Here is a 15,298-nt window from a genome sequence, read left to right on the forward strand (position 1 = left end):
TTGCGAATAATAACCAATTTATCTTTTTAACTTAACTCAATTTCAATTTTGTCTTTTTCCTTGGCCTTTTTTCAATGTCAATTTCCATGTCCTCCTTTAAGACGGTGAATAGTTTATAAACTGTCACATAATTTTTGTGAATTATTTTGTTAAGTCTGGAGTGCCAACTTTCACAAATATTATTTTGTTCTGTGTCTTTTCTGTTAAGGTTCCATTCTGTAATGAAACTTTCATGTTTGAGCCAGTACTTCTTCATGTACGTCAAAAAATCTTTTACTTTGCCAACCGAGGCACTCATATCTGCAATAGTTATAAATATACGCAATATGTTGTATTCAAATCTATATACAAGTCATAAAAGCTAGTTTTACAATAAACTAGACAATATCATGATCATAACTATCAGTTGGCTGTTCTCTCTGCTTTTGATGTCATCAATTGACATTCGAGTAAAAAGTTTATCGATCATCTCTGCAGGTTTGACTCTCGCGAGGACTGTGAGCGGCGTTGCAGATCTCAAGAACCCGAGCCTGTTAGAACTACCACCATATCGCCGGTAATTGTATTACGGATTAAACAAACCCTGTTCAATTTAACCCCCAAAAGTTTTTAAAACCGGTTAAAAACTTCTTTAATAATGTATCAACCTACCACCGGTTAAATTATGAATGTAGTGGTAACATTCAACTATGAGTCCTATTCATATTATTACTATTTTTATGAGTGTTCATGTAAAATGTGTTATTTGTTAGGTGCCTTGATAAATAAATACTGGGTCTCGAAATTTCGAGCAATTATCATTTCCGACGTCACTTGGTAGGCAAAGCCGAATTGAGTTCTGGGTTGTAGATATGCCATCCCAAATTCTAGCGCTCTACAACGCGCAGGTCCGACGACACATGAAGCATTTTCTTTATCTCTGAGCATCCCGGTATCAGCTCGAATTATCTATCTGAACGCGTGAATTGTAAACTACTTCAATTATTGGGTTTCCAGGGGATACTGTAGAATAGAGAAATTTCTTCATTGTATCTTAGCTTAGTTGTGTTTTAGCTGCTTAACCTGATTCCAGCCACCGAATTTATCTTTCGCATGACGCGCCACAAACTTAGATATCATCCCAGCCATCAGGATGTGTGTCGCTGTTTCTCAGTACGGTTTTCAGGGACATTACGATATGGGCACCTTCATAAAACACGCGTTACCCTTCCAAAAGTATCCTGTTTCTGTGATTCCTCTGGTGTTATGAGAGAGAAATGTTTACGGTGATGACTAAGCATCAGATGACCTTATATCATCTTCTTACGGATTTCCTTAACGTGTTTTTTCGCTAACAGGTACCAAAGATAATTTACGAAGAATGTCAGATCTCGCCTGAGCTCGAGGAGTGTCAGGGTTCAGCAACTACGGTGTGGTACTTGGATCCCTCACGGCGTGCCTGTGTTCCCCACGACAACGCAGACAACGGCAAACTCTGCAGACTCACAGGAGTCTACTTATCAGAGGAGGAGTGCGAGCGGTTTTGTGGAGCTTTCGAGGGCATTGGTAAGTCACCAGATCATAATATATCTATATATTTAAGAGATTTATGACTCTGATCGCATCACGATATATTGGACCACTGAATCTTTAGTAAGAGCATCTTTCGTCGAGCTGTGATCAGCTGAGGACAGATTGTTTTTTTCTGTTTGTCCGTTGGTCGGTTTGTTCGTATGTATGTCCCGGAAAATCACAAAAACTACAGAAGACATTTAATTCAAATTTTTATGAATATTAACAATAAGCCGGGAGATTTTAGCACAACGAACAAATATTTTACCAGTGGGAGGCTCCTTTGCACATGATGCCGGATAGATTATGGGTACCACAACGGCTGGGCAAATGACACTTAACATCTTATGTCTCAAGGTGACGAGCGCAGTTGTAATGCCGCTCAGAATTTTTTGGTTTTCCAAGAATCCTGAGCGGCACTGCATTGTAATGGGCAGGGTGTATCAATTACCGTCAGCTGAACCTCCTGCTTGTCTCGTCCCTTATTGTCATAAAAAAAACGCCATTTAGCGCATTCACATCCAGGGGTGTATTCTCCCAAAGTTGATACTCGAATAATTCTGTGAACATTGTCATAATAATGTTATTATTAGTACGTAGGTTCCTGTAAGAATTGAATGATTGAATGAAAGTTTGATGCATGCAATATACGATCATTTAAATTAATACAGTTTATTCTTTATTACTTTCTATTAAATATTTAATATTATTAAAACATGATTCATATATTGCATGCACTTTACAAGTAATTTGTTATATATATTACAGCCCTTGCAAATTACTCTATTTATTGAAAATAGTGGCCGTTGAGTTTCTTGTAAGTTCTTCTCACGAGCTCTACTTTTTTCGAACTTATGGTAGATTCAGTAATTTAAAAGATATATTTATAGTGACGATTCAAAAGTGCTTAGTTTAAGTCTAATTCAATATAGTTTATTTGACTTTGACTTTGAATTAATTCCAGATGTGTGTCACGCCGCCGTGGACCCCGGCACCTGCGGGGAGTCCATCACCAAGGTGTTCTACAACGTCACCAGCGATCGGTGCGAGTGGTTCACCTACAGCGGTTGTCTGGGCGGCGCCAATCGCTTCTCTTCTATGCAAGAGTGTGAGATTGAATGCAGAGCGCACGCAGGTATACCAAAGCCGCCTTATTTTGTTACTGACTGACCTTACTTATAGTTGAACTTATTGTTATAAATATACCTAGTAGCGACACACTACAACACTCATTATCGTGTCCCAAATCAGGCCTATCCTGTGTTATTATTCAAAATAGTCTGCTAACTTAAAGCATTGCTAGTTCTCACTCTGTCTTCTTCTATTGACCTAAGTCAGAATGAGAAAAAGCACTCCTTAGCGGCTGTTTAAAGTTAGCGGACCATTATGAATAAGGGGGCTTACCTTCACCCATGCTTTAAATGCTCAGTAAGCTTATTGCCAACATTAAAACACCCAACGTCCTAATAACCATTACATCATCCAAACGAGTGAATGAAATTCAGTACAACATATCATCCGTATTTATAATAACACTCCTTTGGATGATATTTTGGTTACTAATTGTGGCTTTTTTAATGTTAGTAGTAAGCTAACTGTTTCAGAATCATTTAGAGGATTAATATTATGGTTGTAGATAAAGTCTTGTATGAAACTGTTGATAATTATATATTAAAACACTCAAGTGATACAATTACCACATTCGTGTTTTAATACCCCTTATTACACAACAGTTGCATAAATAACTATAAATACATATAAACTCGGAAACGAACAACCGTATTCATCATTATTTGCACCTACCGGCACTCAAACCCGGGACCTCCAGCTTAATAGACAGGGTTACTAACCTTAATACTTTATAATAAACTGTGTATGTGCCCATAAACTTAGTACACTAGCGTAATAGACAAACACTCTCCTCATTACGTCGAGACTAAATTTAAAATGTGCATGTGTGCTTTTAGACCAGGGTCGATAATTTTTGAAACCAAAAAAAATTACAGTAGGATGAAACCCATTGGTAAAGGACGAGAAAAATAAATATTTTAAATCAAATAAATTACAGTGTATTTGGGACATAATAAGGTAAGTTTTCACCAAATTAGGTAGAAAAAAAAATATTTTTGAAAAAGATATAAATAAAAATCCAAAAACTTGGTTTTTTTAATTTTTCACCTAAATTTTGAGGTTATGTGAAAAAAGTGTAATTCCAAAATTTATTTATTATTTTTTTTAATAATAATTTATTTCTCTTAAAATCATAGTTTACAGCAGCTAGTGGCCGGAGTCACCTTTTAAGCAAATAATGCCTGTACCAGGTGTCTCCGCTCTTCCAATTCAGCAATGTGTCATATTTAACAAAAGTTTTATTGACATGGTGGTGAAATAATAATAAAGTTATGAAATGAATATAAATTTAAAAAGGTTATGAAATGAATATAAATTAACAATTTAAATATTTGGAAAGTTACTTTTGAACACCTTAACAATTACAGCGACAAAGATTTACAATTACGATTTTTAATTCTTATCGAACATAAAATGCTCCTAGATGGCGTGAAATACAAATTCACCGCCGCGGAAATGATGCCTGATACACTTAAGAATAGTTTTAATTTAATGTAATCATACTATTGTATATATATAGTTATAAGATTTGTTTCATTTAAGGATGATTAAAGAGGAAAGATTCAAGAAGCGTGTACAGTAATAATAACCGTAGAATATATGTATGTATAATAAGATCGATGGCTTGTCGTTTACGTGGTGATCTAATATCCGACCATCACGTTGAGCTTGTCTGCAAAAAAGTAAGTCCACAGCTTTTCATGTTTAATTGTTTAATTTCAGATTTGCTACAAAAGATGAATGCGAGATTCAGTGTTCTGCCAGTGCGGTTACAACTAGAAGGCCTGTCCCAACAACCAGAGCTCCTGTTGTAGACACAACTCTTTCTACTGCATATGTCCCAGATAGCCGGAGGGTAAGAAGAATCATTTCAATAGTTTTGAAATTGTACTTTAGGCGCGTTAGGCACTGACCTGTATAAATACCACTGGACAGGCTGTTAAATATGATTGACAGCAAATTTTTTGTGCCTATTTCAAACGCTACTCGCGAGCGTCCAGAGAACAAATTTTGACGTATATTACAAATTGCTGTGAGAGAAGCTTATAGTACTCTGAAGTATTAATGCATTTTGAATTAATTTCCGCCGTTTTCCATGGTATTTATACTTCACTAATAAAGTACACAATTTTTTTGTAAATAATTTTCGTATCGATGTTTGTTGCTGAGGTTGTCATCACTAGTTTTAGTAACGCAGACTCTCGCTATATGCCCAACGGCGTCAAGATGGCGAATTACAAACAGGCACAAAAAAACTTTGACAGCCGCCAGTCCAGCGGTAAATACTAGAGGTCAGTGCGCGTTAGGGAAATAATATTATCAGGATGATTTTTAAGATGCGCGCGCACATCGTCACGCAAATTCGACACCGTGACGTTAGCTTGTCAAATAGACCATTTGTACCATACTTCAGCTACCAAGGCTTTTGTAACTCATATGTCGACTGAACAACAACGACGAATTATAATATATAATTTCAATTTATATACAAATTATAAAATAAAAATAATTTTATGATTTTAACTAAGTGTTATTTTTAACTAAATTATACGGTATAATAATATTTTCATTGGTTGTATTAAATACCTTCTTTATTACAAGCTATTTAAATTATAAATTTTATTGTAAAAAATTAAAAAAAATTAGTTTTTGATGTTTTTTTTTTTTAATTTATGATGTGATGTATTGTTAAATAATCTCTTGATAACCGAAATTCATGTACGAATTTTATTTTATTTATTACATGATCTGAACACGCAATCCTGAAAAGCATCATAAAAGCACCATGGTTCATAACCAACCATGAGGTCGAAAAGTACGCAAAGATTCCTCTTTTTTATGGAAAAGGAGGACAAACGATCGTACGGGTCACCGCTCCGATTCTCTTGCAACACCAGAGGAATCACAGGAGCGTTGCCGGCCTGTAAGAAATGTGTACCCATGTCGTATCGTCCCGGAAACACCGCACAAGGCAGTTGATTCCACCGTTCTGTAGTACGTGGAAGAAAGTTCCTTGAAAACCGCACTGTGGAGGACCGCCACACATCCAGAAGGCGGAGATGATATCCTAACTAATGACGCAAAGGTGGATATTCGGCGGCAGAAATCACGTGAAAAAGCTCTTCGGAACACTACCCGTGATAAAAGTAAATGATGTCTCTACGCAATTGATAAAAGTAAATGATGTCTCTACGCAACGCCAAGTAATCCAGCCGTTCACAGAGCAGTGGGTCCCCGACAATTCCTGCTGCTTTACATTACACGCGGTCAAATGGATCGAGCTGATACTGGGGTGCGCCAGACCAGAGAGATGACAGCAATACTCCATATGTGGCCGGACCGGCGCACCTGCGCTTTGTACAATGTACAATTCCTCTCGTCAAAAGAGAAATCGCGGCAACTCGAGAAAAATATAAATCTCGTTTAGAACTCCACCCAAAGAAGCTTTGAGACGAGGAGCTCATGATCCTCATTCCAAAGGCATAAAAGGTATAAAGGCAAAACCAGCTAAAACGACTTAAAAGATCCCAAATTTTTGACCTAGACAAATAGTAATAGAAAATGGAAAAACAGGTCCCAGAAAGGATTTTGAGATCTCTTTGTCCCTTTTATTTTTCTCACATTGACTCTCGCATTTTCCTCACAGGAAATAGGGCCTCTGCACATCTCCCTCCCATTCACCTGCTTATAGTATAAGCTATCGATAGCAGATTACGTTATAACAAAAAAAAAAATTACAAAATTAAATACGTTCATAGGACTCTGAGTGCCAAACACCATCATCTCTTGAAGCGTGCGGTGTAAACGTCACAGCATTCTACTACGACTCCAGCGAGCAGCGGTGTGTGGAGGGAATCATTGGCAACTGTCCCAATATTAACGCGTATAACACCGAAGAGGAGTGTGAGAGACAGTGTGGAGCATTCAGAGGACTGGGTAAGGAACGAATCATGTTGTTTCCAAGTTTGAGCTGACTATGATACTTTAAGAATCCCTATTTATATTTTCAAATCAAATCAAATCATCTTTATTTGCAAGATAAGAAATAATCCCCATTTTAGTTATAGTGTCCCCATTTTATATTTTAGAATCCCTATTTTATATTTTAGAATCCCTATTTCTTTATAAGAACCCCCATTTTAGTTTTAGAGTCCCCATTTTATATTTTAGAATCCCTATTTCTTTACAAGAATCCCCATTTTAATTTTAGGGTCCCCATTTTATATTTTAGAATCCCTATTTCTTTATAAGAATCCCCATTTTAGTTTTAGAGTCCCCATTTTATATTTTAGAATCCCTATTTCTATATAAGAATCCCCATTTTAGTTTTAGAGTCCCCATTTTATATTTTAAAATCCCTATTTCTTTATAAGAATCCCCATTTTAGTTTTAGAGTCCCCATTTTATATTTTAGAATCCCTATTTCTTTACAAGAATCCCCATTTTAGTTTTAGAGTCCCCATTTTATATTTTAGAATCCCTATTTCTTTACAAGAATCCCCATTTTAGTTTTAGAGTCCCCATTTTATATTTTAGAATCCCTATTTCTTTATAAGAATCCCCATTTTAGTTTTAGAGTCCCCATTTTATATTTTAGAATCCCTATTTCTTTATAAGAATCCCCATTTTAGTTTTAGAGTCCCCATTTTATTTTTAGACACTCCATTTTATTTAATGCTACTCGCTAATCGAACTTGCATTTCAATATGTCTGGAGCAGCCTCTCAATGCGTATTATTTTACGTGTATTAATAGATTGCTTATAAATAATGATGATATGAGAGAATGTATAAGAATTCTATTGAAACAACTATAAGACCATGCAAAATAAACTATCTTATAAACAAAATGATGGTCAGAACTTATTCAGGGCGTGGTGTGCCGTACGCCACTTTCGATATTGGTGTATATGAAAGAGCTAGTACCCAAGGGCACTTCCCGATTTGGATAGTTTTACCCATGTGTTCATTTAAAATCACCAATTTAGCACCACGCTGTATAATCCTAGTAGTGAGGAAAATGGACAATTTTTTCATTTATATACGCTAATTATTTTTGTCTGAGATTTATTTTGGTTTTGTTTACGACATCTAGATGTTTGCAGCCATGAGATGGAGGCCCAGGCCCCTGCCTCTACATTATCCCCAAGTTCTACTGGGATATCATATCTCGCCGCTGCCTACTTTTCACGTACGGAGGCTAGGACCAAGGTGGACCCAATCGCTTCTCCACTGAATCTGAATGTGAAGAAGTTTGTGGTTTTAATAATCCCAGTAAGTTTTTATTTACATAAACAAAGTAATCCTCACTCACTAACTTTCATTTTTGCGTAACATATTTAGAACGAATTTTTTGGCATTGAGAAAAGATAAATTATTATTAAATTAAGTAATAGTATGGTTCGCTGCATACTCAAATTTACACTTATACATATCATAAATCAAATCACATCAAAATTTACTATTAATTTAGACCAAGAAGTGGCACTATCATCGCAAAAGTAAATGCATAAGCAAAGTAATATGTTTCCATAAAAGCATCAACGAATATATTTGGTACATAAATGTATTTCCGAAATTTTATAGATCTACTATTATAAAAATAACATTGTATATATAAAAATACCTAGTAGATTAGCATAAACTTGGTACTTTCATAAGCCTCCGCATAGTAGCATTGAAATTAATTTTATTTTACTGTAACAATGATGCTTACGTAAGAATACAAAAACTACATTCAATCCAGCTAAAATATTGTAAGTTAGATTTTGTAGCACGATCAAGGAGTTAGATCCAACTCCACGCTACAATCTACACCCACCCAGTTAATGTAACAAATTTGGTGACGGGGGTAGAAATGGAGTGCCTGCTTCCTGTGTCGATCGGCGAAGAGTGCGCTTCCGGCACTGGATCTAGGCGTTGGCACTACAGCGAGAGTCACGGCGAGTGCCTGCCCTTCGTGTTCTTGGGCTGCGGGGGCAATGACAACAACTTCCACTCGTACCAGGAGTGTAGCGGGCGCTGCAAGTTGCCGGCGCCACTCGGTATTACATTGCTGAGCCAACTGACAGCTCTTGTGTTCTACATGGCATAGGCAGCGCTGGTCTATTGATTTAGTAACGAGGAAATATTAGTGACCAACCTGAAAAAAGAGATTGTATGAAACGTGTAGTCCTTGAGAGATTGACAGATGACGGCTTTAATCATGAAAAAATGGAGATAACCGAAGTCCACTTCGGTTTAGGCGACTGTTACTGTACTTTAAAACTTAGCAGCTTAAAATTTACTATTTCAAACTTATGTCAAATAACTGCACGTTTCATACTAAAATAAACTTTAAACGTTTTTATTTAGGCAGTCCCGCCGCTTATTACGTAGTATTTACATTCTCTTTATTAGTGGCCATTTTTTAAAACAAATGGACACTATGCTCCTCGGTTTTTAACCCTAGATAAAAATTATTTCAAATAAGATCAATAATATGTGCTATCATTTTATGTGACTCTCTATTTTGCTTTTTTTTTTATACATATATATATTTTTTTTTTATATATTTTATTTTTTTTGATATTTTTCTTTTTGTTAGTTCTTGAGTACTCCAAAAAAAGCTCCAATCAAAAACGCAAATACAAATCCGAAAAAAAATGAACAGAATGACACAGAATATTTACTTCCCATTTAGTTTCCGAAATTTCTTTTCGATTCATTAATTTTTGGGGCGAGGAAATGGCCGAGAACGGAACCCTGAACTGTGAGGTTTTTACTCACGATTTTTAGTCGGAGCTGCAGATGTCCTTTTGGCACTGATGATTCTCTAAATAAATAAAATGAAATTTAATACATCTGTTGTTTTATAGACATAGATGGATTCACTTCAATTTTGTATTCTCGGTATAATTTTACTATCTGGTAGGTACATGTAGATAAATTTTTTTATTGGACCGAAATTTAATCAGACACTGTACATAATGTGAAAAGAAGACCAAAAATCTTTACACATAAAAAAACAGTTATGAAGTGTGAGCAGAGTAGTAAAGTTTGTCCCGTACAAACATCTAATCTTTAGGCACTATCTATGACCGGCGCTCCCACGAAACGCCATTCGGATTACTTAATTGGCCAGCATTAGTGTGTGTGCGTAAAATAGCACTGTTGTAAAATTTTGTCCATGTTATGTTTGAGGAATGTAGAGCTGACAGTACGATGATAAGCTTGCGCTATCGATCGCACCGCTCGCACGCTTTGCTTGGTCTTCTCTTTCACACTAAGGGCTTACCCACACTGCATGAGCCAACTTGCGGCACGACGCGACTTTATTATGGTACCGAGAAATAATGAAAACGAACGTATAAAAATACGCCTGGTTTGATTAAAAACTTGATGGATAACACCATAAATTATATGTTGTAATAAATTAATTCGTAATATGTAAGTATCTATCCCTATGTGGTAATACAAAGCACAAATTGTTGCAATTTTAATTATTTTGGTTAAGTAGATTCATGTTGTTAATTTCAAAAATCGTGTACAAATTTGAGGAATATTTGTCATCAATAAGAAATTATTGGTTTACATATAATGCCAATGACTAAAATATCGAGTTGTTGTATTACAAATACTATACCGATACAGTGCGAGTAGAAACTACTAAAACGACTCTCTATATCTTGGAATAATCGTTCATTTATTTTATTACTATTTTTACGTTATATTTATTTTATTACTATTTATATTAATATTTTTACGTTACATTTATATTTATTTAATATACATATATATTTGTTTGATTTGGTAAATCGTATTTTTTGGAAATTATATTTAGTTATGACATTCATACTGATGAATAAACAATATTGATGAACAATATTTTTGGTTATTTAAATAAAAAATTACGAGTACATTTAGGTTAACATTTTATTAGTAATTAGTATATAGCTTGATGTCAGAAAGAGCCATATTTTTCAATTTATGTATCGATACTGTGTTATTGATTTGACTTTTATCTTTGTTCCGAAACACCTCCAATACAATAAAAATATTTGCACAAAGTTGGTTTCATTACTAAGGCAGTGTAGAAAATATACTTATACTAGGGCTCCCAATAATAGTTTCCATAAAATAAGGAACTTGAAAAAGAAAAGGGAAAAAATAATTGGACTGTAGACATCTTGACTCGAACCGTGGATCGCCAGCGAAATTTACCTTTGTATTCTAATATTTTTATTAAAACACGGATAAAACTAAATTTTTTAAAATTGAAATCTTGCTAGATAGATTTATCGCCCCTGAAGCCCCCTGTATACTAAACTTCATTAAAATCGTTGGAGCCGTTTCGAGATTCAAATAATGTATACAAGAACTGCTCGTTTAAAGGTAATAAGATAAGCTATAACTGCACTTTGTAAATTAATTGTTGGCATTTTTTTCTAAATTTGAATCTGTTAGTGTTGTTATGTCTGTGGTTAAAAAAACTTGCACACTTATTAATGATGACGTACTTGATTACGTAACAGATGCCAATGAAGTGGCGCCAGATGATGTAGACGATTGTTCCGAGTACGTGGAGGAGTGCGCAACGATCGCGTGCGAGAACGGCGTCCAGCGCACGCGCACCCTGGGCGGCTGTGAGCAGTGCAGCTGTGTGGAGGTGGACCAGGACTGCAGCACGTACCAGGAGGAGTGCGCGGCGCTGCACTGCGAGTACAGCGTGCAGCGGACACGCACGCCGAGCGGCTGCGAACGCTGCACCTGCGTGCAAGTAGAAGTAGACTGCGCGACGCTACAGAAAGAGTGTGACACTACCAAGTGCCAGTACGGCATCTCCAAGTACGTCAGCGATGACGGCTGCACCAGGTGAGATTGCCACAGAGTGTCTTCACGGAAGTTTGGACTTCTAACCATGCGTCTTCTAAGTACGGAAAATAATTGTTATCTTTAGTCCCATTATTCGCCTTTTGTTTTTGCAAGAGTTCGTTCAGTCACAGTCATACACAAAAGCGATCATGGCTGATGCGATCTGACTTATTTATCAGAATATAATAGATAGGTCGTCAATTAATTGAGTAGCTGTACAGTGTCTATCTGGTTCTAACGAGAAAGAAAATATGAATGAATGTAATGTTTTCTGAGAGCATTCCACTACTAATATCATTCCAGAATGCTAACGGGCTTCATATAAAATAGAAAATATCAATATGAATTATCGGCTTTTTTTGTATCAAGCCTAACTGACTCGAATCCTTGCTTATTTTCTGGAGAGGCTGTAGAACCTATTTCTCCTCAAGGCAAAAAGCATACAAATTTACACAGCTCAGGAATTATTACCTGGGCTAATTTTTGGACTCTGTGTAAAACCATTTTACTAAAATGATAATGGTTGAAGCTTTTGAGTTTAAAAATAGTAAATTTGATGTTATTTGATAACAATATGATATATATTGTAAACAGGTGTACCTGCTTGAAGCACCCTTGCGCTAACAAGAACTGTGCACCCGGGGAACGTTGTGTAGCCACAAGGTACAAGGTATCGGTGACAGATGAGATGCAGTACACGGCTGACTGTAGAACCGGTAAGTTTATTACCCCATTATTGTTTTATATGATGGTGATAATATATGGCCACCGCTGCTCGTCTTCACTTGCAATACAAAACGGTCATGAATTCATAACCAGCCAATATAATTTGGATATATTCCCAAAAAAGAACAATATTGTGAAATGAATTGGAGCACGGCAATCTTCTTCACTTCAAGCCACATTCTAGCGCTCCACAAAGTGCAGGTCCGGCCACGTACGGAAGATAGCTGTCGTCTCTAGTATGGCGCACCCCTGTAGCAGCTCGAACCATTTGAGCTGCTCAAATTGTTGATCCAGATTGGTCTATGAACAGCTACTTGCTTTGAGTAAAGTTTGCAGAAAAACACGAAGCACACGATTTAGATGACGACCTCCACTTCTTGAATTGAAAATATGTGTTTCTAACTTTAATTTCAGTGAACAAGCCAGGCGAATGTCCACCCCTGAATCTACTGCGAGCTTTAACGGAGAGAAACTGTCGACGCGAGTGCAATGACGATGCGGACTGTCTCGGTGTCGGAAAATGTTGCGTGCGAGGCTGTAGTCAGCTCTGTATGGAGCCAACTCCTGCTACAACATCAGCACCCACAAACATTTACAATCCAGGTACTCTCGATATGAGTGAAGTGATATCATCCCCACATTTTCATATAAAAAAGGACGTTCAGCTGATGGTAATTGATATGCCCTGCCCATTACAATGCAGTACCACTCCAAATTTAAAAAGAAACCTCAAAAATTGTGTGCGGCACTAAAATTGCGCTCGTCCCCCTTGAGACGTTAAGATGTTAAGTCTCATTTGTCCAGCAAATTTACTAGCTACGGTGAACTTTAGACCGAAACACAATAATGTTTACACATTACTGCTTCACGGCAGAAATAGGTGCCGTTATGGTACCCATAATCTAGCCGTCATCCTGTGCAAAGGAGCCCCCTACTGTTAAACTTTCGATCCGAAATAAGTAATAAGTCTACTACTGCTACTTCTTAAAGGGTTGAGCTAATGAGAAGAAGTAGCAAAAAACTCAAATTATATAGTTGAGCTAATGAGAAGAAGTAGCAAGAAACTCAAACTATATATTTTTGTTAACGTTGCGTGTTTGCAGGTGTACCGCAAGCTCCTCAACCTAGTGAGGAAAGAGAACCGGAAGTACGCGCAAGTGAAGGAGGAGTTGCGACCCTCAGATGTCTATTCCACGGGAACCCTCCGCCTTTGATCACCTGGCGACGAAACGAAATAACGGTTAGTATTTAAACTTATAGTTTTTTGTCCATAGCTTTAAATCTATACGATTCAAAGATATTTGCATAATAATAATGATAATGTTTTTTGCCTTTTGTTGTATCTTTTTTTTGGAATCTGAGCCTCTGGTATGTTTGTTTATACGTTTTATTTTAGAAGATGCATTGCTCTATTTATTTCAATTAAAAAAAATACAGTTGCAGAATAAAATGATTCGTGAAAGATGGAGAATAGTGAAAAATCAAACAAAAAAAACCTAAGATGTGTTTTTCTTTAAGGGATACTTAAAAAAAATCTATGGAAGTCTATTTGCAGATGAGCTTACAAACATCTCCATTTTATCAGCTATCCAAAAAGGTATAACAAATAGTAGTTTTCATTACAAAAAACTTAGATGATAGCCTCCCCGGGCATTGTAATAAAATTATTAGTTAGTTCTAAAGAATGAAACAAAACCACGTAAATAGTAGGTAAATATTTATTGATTGTTTTTACAGTTCATGTTCGACATGTCCGCTTCTGTTTTGGACACAAATTCTCATTCTTTTTCTTATCATAAAGGATCTAGGTCCTTACGAGGTAACCCTTTATAATTACAGTTACATTTCTTATCTTATATCTTCTGTTTTAATTTGTTTAATAAATATCATTAGTTTATTATATATTAGTAATAGACACTGGTTTCTAGATTGTCTTGCTTTCCAGCATAGGCCTCCCCAAGAGTTCTCCACAAAGAAAATCTCTTGGTTTCCTCATCCAAGTCGGACCTGCCACCTTTTGAATATCATATTTGGTTCATAACAATTTATTATTTCATTTGATAGATAGACACTGTATTGCATATTGCTTATTCATAATAGTCTGCTAACTTAAAGCATTGCTAATTCTCACTCTGTCTTCTTCTATTGACCTAAGTCAGAATGAGAAAAAACACTCCTTAGCGGCTGTTTACAGTTAGCGGACCATTATGAATAAGGGGGTAAGTCTTTAAAATAAAAGTTATAAAATGATCTTAAGATAATTTATAGTCAGTCATAGATGCTCAATGAGCGGTCTGATCTCTTCCACACAACCTAAAAGAATACTGGATACAATACCTAAGTAATTAAAAAAAGGTATCTTGAAATTTAATTTTAACAATAATAATATATAAATACTTATTTTTAATGTAATAAATAAAATTATTTTTAATAATCTGATATATTGGAGTTCAAATAGGTAAATAAATAGTTATTTGATTAGCTCATGAAAAATGCTTATAAAATTTATTTAATACATACATAAATTTTAAAAGAGAAGATTTAAGCGGGAATTTATTATCTTTATAATCTCGCTTAGTATTAGTTATTATCTCGTTTTATGAATATTATATTTTTCTTATAGATCAACGGTGACGTCGGAAGATATCGTCTGTTATCAGATGGAGCGTTAGAAATAGTATCTCTGTATCGTAACGACTCTGGAGTCTATATTTGTATCGCGAATAACGAATTGGGGAGTGCCACGCAGGAAGTAACGTTGCATGTTGATGGTAAGTGTACGAGAACGCATGGAAATGAACAGGGAATTAGATAAAATAACCGCAGATATGATTTACCCAAATGCCATTTTATTATCACTTGTTACTTGTAGTATTAGTTCTTTATCTAATTTTCTTTAAGCACTCCTTAATTTCCGAAGCATTTTTCCAATTTCATCAAAACAATACTACATTTACCAACGAATTAAACTGTTTATCTAATTTATAACTTATTGACAATTTTTTTGCAGACCATACGTCATTTTAATGATAAAGATAT

General features: G+C 35.7%; 1 long non-coding RNA gene and 1 pseudogene across 1 annotated transcript; both read left to right on the forward strand.

Annotated features, from left to right (window-relative positions):
- Window positions 1-556, forward strand: part of LOC126966098 (papilin-like) — a 43,999-nt pseudogene extending 43,443 nt beyond the window's left edge.
- Window positions 557-4,383: 3,827 nt separating this feature from the next.
- Window positions 4,384-11,342, forward strand: LOC126966204 (uncharacterized). The gene is made up of 4 exons (XR_007729690.1): window positions 4,384-4,537; window positions 6,441-6,618; window positions 7,776-7,954; window positions 11,194-11,342. It is a non-coding gene; the product is annotated as an uncharacterized LOC126966204 (long non-coding RNA).
- Window positions 11,343-15,298: the final 3,956 nt, after the last annotated feature.

This window comes from Leptidea sinapis, chromosome 9, assembly GCF_905404315.1.
Source record: "Leptidea sinapis chromosome 9, ilLepSina1.1, whole genome shotgun sequence".
NCBI classification, from domain to species: domain Eukaryota; kingdom Metazoa; phylum Arthropoda; class Insecta; order Lepidoptera; family Pieridae; genus Leptidea; species Leptidea sinapis.